The following is a 9,429-nucleotide window of genomic DNA, read 5'->3' as shown; positions in this document are numbered from 1 at the left end:
GCCCCTCAGGGCCAGGGGGATGGCTGTGACTTGGGTTATCCTTAAACATGCTGAGATGGAAAATTCTGGTCATCTGAGTATTCTGTTTATTTCTGTGGGTCCCTGGATAAACAGGAATTCACAGTACCCAACAAAGATAAACTTATGGAACTCATTACCCCAAAAGGGGTTAGAAGCCCAGGACGTGAGCACACCCCAGCAGGCCCCGCTGTGTTTGGATGACTGGAGCCCAGAGTGGAGACACCCAGGTCTGGTCCCAGCCTGACGCAGTGGCCACAGCTGTCCTGAGGCTGGAACTCGGAAATGTCCCACAAGCACAAGCACTTTCTCATCCCTTTGCTTAAGAAACTCAGGCTTCAAGAATTGGAATCATGCTCAAATAGCGGAAACCAGAGCCCTCGGCTCCCCCGTCAGAGGCCTCCCACACCATCCACTGAGAGGCCAGTGGCAGACCCAGACTTGGGCTCCTTACCTGGGAACTGGGCGCGTTTGACTGGAGAGTCTTTTCCCATCCACATGCGTGGGCCTGGATGGCTCCAGGCAGGGGACTGAGTTAGCTGCTGGTAACAGAGGGACCAGAGGCCAAAAGTAACTCCTCAGCGAGGCAGCTGGTCAGTGAGCATCTGAAGAAGGTTTCATTGAGAAGGGATGCCTAAGTCCACTTGGAGCCCAGGTAGTCAAGGGGCAGATAGAGGCAGCAGGGAATAGCATTTCCCCCAGAGGGAAGAGCCTGTGCTAAGGTTTAGAGGCGTGAGAGGATCTCGAAGGATTCCTCTAGCTCTAACTGCCTTGGGTGTTAGTGGGTGATTAAGGGTTGATGAGGGAGAAAATGTGGGTATCCCAGATCAATGTCTCAGAGGAAGAATAAGGGTCTCTTACCTGAGTCAGATTCTTGGGCTTCAGGGACCCTGGGGCTGCCCATGGGAAATCTGATCATTGTAAGATTCTCTTAATCAGTTCTCACAGGAGCTAGGAGAGCCCTTTAGAGATTATAGGAGTTTCCTGGGACTGCCATAACCAGTTCCCACAAACCGAGCAACTCAAAGCAACAGAAATCTATTCTCTCACTCCCCTGCAGGCCAGAGGTCTTAAATCAAGGTTTTGGCCGGGCAGGGCTTCGTCTGCAGGCCCTAGGGGAGCAGCTTTCCTGGCCTCTTCCAGGTGGTTTCTCGAGAAGGTGGCTTTAGGCCCTTCTTAGCTTATGATTAGGCTACATCACTCCAGGCTCTGCCACTTTCCTCTCTCAAATATCACTCTGCCTTTCTCTTATAAGGATATTTGTCATTGGATTTAGGACCCACTTGGATAATCCAGGATGATCTCATCTAGAGATGCCTGACTTAAGACATAAGACCATTTTCCCAATAAGGTCACATTGACATGTTCTGGGTTGTCGACACATTTTTTGTGGGGGACACCCTTTAACCTGCCACAGTGATCAACCATGCCCTAGCCTTATTTTGAGGACGCCAAGGCTTAGCCAGGGAAAGGCTTTTGCCTGTGGCTAGCTGGTCAGTGACAGAGCTGGCACAGGCACCCTGGTACTGATGTCACCATTGTGACCATAGCATTACATGCATATCACTTAGCATAGGCCAGACGTGGTTCTATGCTGCACATTTACCCATTCAGAGTGACCCCATCCTACAGAGGAGGACAGAGGCACAGAGAGGTCCAGGAACTTTCCCAAGGCCACACAGCCCATCTGTGAACCTACACTGTCCCCTGAAAAACCCCATGTGTCTCCTGATATGTAAAAGTGAGGGGCAGCCATGGAATGGTCTTTTGTGCAGTTTGGATCATTTCATAGAACCCAAGGGAGACACCAGCCTAGGGGTTCAGAGAGGAATCTCACAGGAGAAAAGACCAATGTCAGGAGGCCCTCCAGGGAGGAATGAAATCATACAGAGGAAGAAGAATGGGAAGGATATTCTAGACACGAGGACTGGGCATGCGGAAGCAAGGAAGCAGGAATGAGCACGGCATGGCCTGGGGAATTCCAAGTTTGGTTTTTCTGGAACAGAAAATGAAGGGGAATGAGGTTCAGGTGTGGGCAGAGCACAGGCTGAGGTTCTAGACTCCATCCTGAGGGTACTGGGGTGTCACCAAGAGTTTTCAGCAGAAGCTGCATTGCTGACTGGTGTTCTAGAAAGATTCTCTCAGGGGCTTAGATAGAGGGATTAAATGGAGAAGTCTCTGCAGAGACCTCACTCAAGAAGGTGCCACAGGCCCTGCACCTGAAGTTTAGCCCTGGTCAGTGGCGGGCGGGCATGAGATGAAGCTAAGATTTTGCAGCAGGAAAATCTGCACCTGGTCAATTCCCTTCCTCTCCCCTTCTGTTCTAGAAGCCCAGGTCATGCTGAAAGAATGGAGGCACAGAAGAGAGAAGGTCTATAGACAGAATTTAGCCCTGCATGCATCTCTGTGTGGGGTAAGCCAGTGGTGACTTCTGGAAAATATGCCTAGAGTATATTTAATAGGGTATTAAAGGAGGTTGGCAGATCAGCATTTTGCAGGCTGTGTCCATGGATATAGTTCTGAAAGGTCGATGAACACACTGTTCCATCCACATCTGTCTTTTTTTTTTTTTTTTTTTAAGATTTTTTATTTATTTGAGAGAGAGAAAGAGATCACAAGTAGGCAGAGAGGCAGGCAGGGGGCGGCGGTGGGGGGCGGTGCGAGCAAACTCCCTGCTGAGCAGAGAGCCCAATATGGGACTCCATCCCAGGATGCTGAGATCATGACCTGAGCTGAGGGCAGAAACTTAACCCGCTGAGCCACCCAGGCACCCCACATCTGATTGTCTTAAAGGCTCTAAGAAGTCCTACAATGAAGACTTTTTTTTTTTTTAAGTAAGCTGTACACATGGTTTGGGGCTTGAACTCACAACCCCAAGGTCAAGAGACACATGGTCTACTGATGGAGCTGCCCCTGAAGACATCTTTTTGATTTTGTTTAATCCAATGTACCCCAAACATTTTTTTTTTAATTGAGGTATGGTTGACACACAGTATTATAGTAATTGATGCAGGATCCTTGTCAATGAATATCAATGAATTTCCCTTAAGAATGGAGAGCAGTGGAACCCACCTGGGGCCATGCTGGTGCAGAAAAAGGAGCACCGGGCGAAGAGTCAGGGCAGAATTAGGGTCGGTCCTAGCAGAGACACCCAACACTTTCCTAAAAAGCCCCCATTTCCTCCCGGCTGCCTCCTTTGGGGACAGTTATCTTCTGTAGTACAGAAACACCTGGACTCCATGTAAAAGGGGTTTTGTGTTCTCACTATGATGATCTAGTGCCCAACACAGAGCCATGCACCTAATGAATACATGAATGAGAGTCTAAAATGAGACCTGCCACTCCAATAGGATTATTTGGAAATTAAATAAGTGCATGCCTGCAAGATGAGTTTTTTGTTAGTAAACTTTACAGCCTTATTCACCTGTAAGGGACTATTTTTTATTTGCCCTGTAATCGAAGGGGGCTTTTACCACACCCCTCCACTAACTTGCCATGTGCCTAAAATTCCAGTTTGTCACTCATTCTCCTTAAGGCTCTAAAGATCCCAATGACAAGGTAAATGTGTGACCTAGTGGTGTCATCTTTGGGCCACCAAACTCTGACATGACATCAGACCATCGTCACTGACAATTCGTCCATCAGATGAATCTTATCCAGACAAAGGAACTCAAAAGTGGGAAGCCCCTAAGTGGAGTGGGGATGTAGGACATAAAATGATGTTGCCAGGGATTCTGGGGGGCTTTGGGGAGCAGGGGTAGGCTATAAACTGAGCTTGATGGTCACAGTGCCAACCTCCACCACGGCTCCCATCCAGGCAGGCCTGAGCCATGTTCTTTCTTCCCAGGACATCAGGGTCAGGCAGGTTAGAAGGGGACGGACCAGGGCTGGGAGGAAGTCTGGCCCATTTCGCCCAGGGCTGCCAGTCTGTGCAAGGGGTCTAAGCTGGGCTCTGCAGGAAGTCCACACAACACAGCCTTCCTGGTTCCCTGTCTGGCCCCTGGGTCAGGCTGGCTCAGCCAGCTATGGGCTCAGGACCAGACACTCTCAGGACCGGATGCAGGAAAACAGGAAGGGAGGTAGCTGCTGCTGGCCGTGGTTAGGACTAGGACCTTCCTCTCTTCCCCATCTCCACCCTTTACAAAAGCAGGCAGGGGCCCAGACCCTCACTCTCAGCATCCGCCAGGTGGCAGCCCCTCCTGTCTGGACCAGAGGATTCTCTCTTAAGGGTCTTTTGCAAGATGGTTTAGAAGAGAACCCCCGGCACGAGATGATTCATTCCTGCCATAGGCAAATTGGGCAGTCCCCAAGAAGCACCAGATGGGGGATACTGAGGCTCCTCCTTCTCCATCACGTCTCCACTCAAATGTTGCTTCCCTGGCCACCCAGCTCCGGTATTTCCTCCAGGGCCTTTCTCAACCTGCTGACATCAGCTAGTGTGTCCACTCATTTCTCATTTCTCTCCCCACCTTGAAATGAAACTACATGAGAATGGAGACCTATGTCCAGTGGCATCTAGCCCACGGTAGGAGTTTAATAAATATTTGTTGAACAAATGAAGCAAGAAAGAACCCAGCTCAGAGAGAGGGAAAGGACTCTGCCAAGGTCACTCAAAAGTCAGTGAAGAGCCAGGCCTAGAACCTGGGCCCCTAGACCCCCAAGCCAGTGTGCTTTCTATTTTCTTCTAGGCTGTGTTCCCAGGGTGACAGTGCTCACTTTCTTCTGTAAATATCTTCTCTATCCATCACCCCGAGAATGAAGGATTTACTCTGTGGGCTCCAGCCACACAACCCCACCACCCTACAGCAAGCAATCATTTCCTGACATACACCAGGGCTCAGCAAACTTTTTCAGTAAAGGGTCAGATACTATTTTAGGCTTTGCAGGTCATAAGGTCTCTGTTGCAGATGCTGGACAATACTGTAGCATGAAAAGCAGCCAGAGATAATATGTAAATGAATGCGTGTAGCTGTGTTTCAATAAAGCTTTATTTACAAAAGCAGGCAGGGGGCCAGACTTAGCAAATCAAAATAGAATTTCAGTGTCCTGCATTTTGTCTCCACCCTAGGCTGGTGGGCCAGTGTGCTGACCTGAGCATAGATTCTGGATTGGCACAAACCTGGGAAGGAACAGGGGAAGAAACCCTCATGGAGTGGCCTATTATGTGGGTGGCACAGAGCTGGGCACCTTCCTTTCGTTTTCCCAGCAGCCCTGCAAGGTGAGATGTGGGGTACCCATCTGACAACGTCTGAGAAAATGAGGACTTAAGGAAAGGAAGGATCCAGGCTTTTCATAGCTGGCCAGGGACAGAGCCAGGATCCAAACCCGGTTGCAGTCTGACTCCAAAACCCATGCTCTTTTAAACTGATCTCATTGTATTCTGTGGAAACCAGTGCTCAAGAGAGGTGAAGTGATGTGACCAGGGTACACAGCAATGGTGGAGTCCTGCCTGGGCTAGGATGAAGGCTTCCTGGGCCTTCATTCTCTGAGCTTTCGGGGGGCACCCAAGAATTCTGGGAATGAACTTGTGCTGTTGTTGACCTATTGGGTTACTTCCCGTGTGTGTGTTTATACACGTGTGTGTACACGTGTTTATGTGTATATACGGGCACGCATGCCCGTATATACACATGTAAACAAGAGCGGAAGCCATGGATCTGGTCAGTTTCTAGGGGGCTGGAGCCTGTCTGCTTGCAAATGAGATGCTGTGGAATGCTGTGTTGGTTGATGGCTTTGTTTTGACCCGGGCTTCTCAACCTTGGCACACTTGGGCTGGTGATTCCTTGTGGGGGCGCCAGGGGACTATCCTGTGCGTGGTGGCACAATTAGCAGCACCCCTGGCCTCTACCCACTAGAAGCCAGTAAATAACACCCCCATTGGTTGTGTATGACACCCCAACATGTCTCCAGACATTGCCATGCATCTCCAAGTTAGCAGAGGGCGTGGCTGGGTTGGAAAGAAAGAGCCTCAGGCTGAGAACTACTGTTTTTGCCGAATTCAGAGATTTGAATCTCCTTGAGGGTCTCCTGAGGAAACCTGTATTCACCTACCCTCCAGAGACCCACAGATCTCCCTACACTTCTGGCAAAACCATTCCGAGTTCTTGAGAACAGTACCACTGGGAAAACCTGAAAAGCAGGAGGAAGGGTTTATGTTAGCCAAGTGCCGATAAAACTTCCTGTGAACACAGAATGAACCCAATCCCTGAAGCCGCGCTCTGTAGGCCGCAGACGATGCCTAAAGCCAGAGGTTCTGGAACCTGTCTCTGCCCCAGAGCACCCCAGACCTGTCCGAAGGCCCACTCTGGGCCTGTCTGCGCATGCCCAGTGGCCTCTGGAGGGTAATCCCGGAAGTTGTCTGTCCCGTTTCCTCTCAGCCCGTCCAGCTATCTTCTAATCCGCATTTGGGGCCTACTTCTGAGGGCCCCTCAGAAGGGATGAAATGGAGGGAATTGGGGGCCCTGGGGCTGCTGTCAGGGAGAAGCTGTGGGCGGGAGACTCAGGGGTGCAAAACTCCTGCCACATGGGTGGCTGACTTCTTTGCATCAGGCTGGTCTGGTGGAGAAAATGACCTCACCTGCTTGAAAGAACCCTGGGTGGTTGCTGGGATCTGGGGTCGGGGAGGGGTCCCCAGGGCCAGACGGAGAGGAGCTTAGGGGCTGAGAACACCTCCCCCCACAGCCTGGCTGCAGCCCAGCCTGGCTGCCTGTGGTCTGGCCCGGGAGCAGGGGACAGACCTCCTCCGTGGCTGGCACCCGCTCAGCAGCCTCTTCCCAGCCACGGCAGGGAAAGTGAGAGGGGCTGACGTGGGGCTGACCTCACAATCGGCTCCCCATCCTCCAGGACCTCCCTCGGGGGTTCACTGCTGCTGGGAAGCAGGACCTCCCTGGGGTCCCTGGGGGGAGGGAAGCAACTAAAAGATGCCACAGGCTGAGCGGGCGAGGAGGCACTGGGGGCTAGGTCCCCAGCCAGGGCCAGGGGCTGGGGGAGAGGGGAGATGAAAGGCCCCTGGCACCCCAATACCTCCTCTGCTGCCTACAGGAGACCTGAGGTTTTCCTTAGGAGAGTCATCATTGTAGAGGGGCTTTCGAAATTTCTAGAAATGACTTGAGACTGGATGGCCCTTGAGGACAATGAGGAAGAGGCGGGGGATGTGGTTTTTCTTGTGCTACCTGGCCACTCAGCCGACGTGCCAGACATTACCTAGACTATTCCGCTCAACGTTCGTAGGAGGCCCACGTGACAGGTGAGGACACCAGGGTGCAAAGAATTTCACAGGCTTGTCTGAACTCCTGCGGCCCTGGTCAGGGTGCTTACCCTATGTCAGCCCTTCTCAGACTCAAGGGAACAGAATCCCCTGAGAATCACCCTGAAATACAGATTGCAATTCAGCCTGTCTCGGGTAGGGCCTCGATTCTAAATTTCTTAGCTCCCGGAGGTAAAATTCAGGGGTTGGCAAGGCTCTAGAAAAGGACCCCTCCAGTGTCTTCCAGTGTCTTGTGGCCTTAGGCTTTCTCTGGCTCCTGGCTGCGTCCCTCTGCGTCCCTCCCTCTGCCCTCACGGGGCCTCCTTCTCTCTTCTTCCCTCTGCATGTCTCTTAGAAGACAACTGTCCTTGGACTTGAGGCTCACTCAGTTCATTTGGGATGATCTCACCTGGAGGTCCTTCACTTAATTACATCTGCAAAAATTCTTTTTCCAAATAAGGACACATTCGCAGGTTCCAGGGACTAGGAAGAGGATGTTTTTTTCCAGGGGCCACGGTTCAACCCACTGGAGTGGGCGACGCAGGCGACGTAGGCTACACCCCTCTCCAAGAGGGGACCAGGAGAGCCGGCAGAGGAGGAGGCGAAGAGTTCTACCGTAGGCTGCCTACGTCTGCCCTTTGCCTATGACACACTCTTCCTCGAAGAGCCAACCGTCCTTCTGGGGAACTGGGAGGGTTCCAGCTGGCCTGCCAGGGCGGAGGGGTGGGGCCTGGGTGAGCAGAGCCAGGAGAAAGCCTGCTGACAGGTAGAGCCATTCCTGGCTTTGATTCATTGACCGTCCGGGGCAAGAGCTGGACCAAGTCTCTTGGAATTACAAAAATGCCCCACACATATTTTCCCTCCCAGCGGTGGTTTTGTTCTCAGCCAGCAGAGAAGGCCTGTCTGCTCTGCTAACCGCCCCCCACCCCCCCACTCCCCGCTCAGCCTCCTGTCCCCTTGCCCTGTCTGCGGCTCCCTCATCACATCCCCCACCCCCACACCTCTCCCCCCAGAGACACCCTCTCTCCGCTGCCAGTCACTGAGGCCTCAGTGGGCAGGGCTTGACCACGTCCTCATAATTGAAATATTTGGCCCCTCCACTAAGGCCAAAGCAGGGCGGTGCTTCCCCCAAGTCAAAGGGACAGATTCAAGCTGGGTTCTGCTCAGGCAGGAGGGGGCGTGGGAAGTGTCTTGGACACAGGAGCCAGTGGCCAGTAAAAGATTTTCTGCTCAGCACTGGAGGATCCAAGTAGCCTTGGAGCAAGTCAGGGGCCAAGACTCAAGGCCCACTGACCACCCCCTCCCCAAATCCCTGCCTTTGTCATGGTGCCCTCCTTCCCACCTTCCCCTCATCCACCACCTGGCATCACTCCAGGCTCACAGAACCTTCCGGGAGGGAGGAGGAGGGACGTGTCCATTTCGTGGGTCTATTACACATCCATAAAAATGTTCTTCAAATTTCTGGGGACAGAGGGAGCTTCTGAGGCACGGCCAGCCCCTGCTGCCCTCTCGGGACTCAGAAGCCCACTGTTGGGCTGGGCCGAAGCCCCAGTTTGCGCCTGTGTCATCCTGGGTTCTTGTAGAATCCCTTTCTTTGGGCTGCATTGGATGCTGGGCAACGGTTTTTGCAAAGACCGCTGCCGAAACAGCCCCCTAGGAACCCACTCGCTGGAAGGCCTGTCACATGATGACTACCACCCCACCCCCCCCCCGTGGGTCTCAATGGAGAAATCACCCTCAGAACCAGTCCCAGGGCAGGCTCTGTTTTCTCCGAGACTGAAGAAAGCCTCCTCCTTTCTGAGTGTGAGAGGGAGGACCACCGGCTGAGCCCCTGCCGACGCCCAGTGTTGTGATTGCCCTCTCCACCTCGGCTTCTGGCACCTTCTATGTGCCTCTTCCATCACTCACATCCTCCCGGATGCCCTCACTGATTGTCCCCAGTAACCTGTGAGCTTCCAGAAGGCCTAGATTTTATCCTATTCACCTTTCAAAACCAACACAGGGCCTGACACTTCTAAACATTCATGAGTGAGTGAGGAGGTGACTCTCAGAAAAACTGTCCAAATCCTCAAATGAATCTCAGCTGGGAGAACCTCAGACCCAAACCCCAGGGTCCCTGTGTCTATGGTTATCTCATTCTAACCTCCCTTATTCCCCAAGGGAGA

Source organism: Mustela lutreola, chromosome 11 (genome assembly GCF_030435805.1).
Source record: "Mustela lutreola isolate mMusLut2 chromosome 11, mMusLut2.pri, whole genome shotgun sequence".
Classification (NCBI taxonomy): Eukaryota; Metazoa; Chordata; class Mammalia; order Carnivora; family Mustelidae; genus Mustela; species Mustela lutreola.
Note: the sequence above shows the minus strand (reverse complement) of the source record.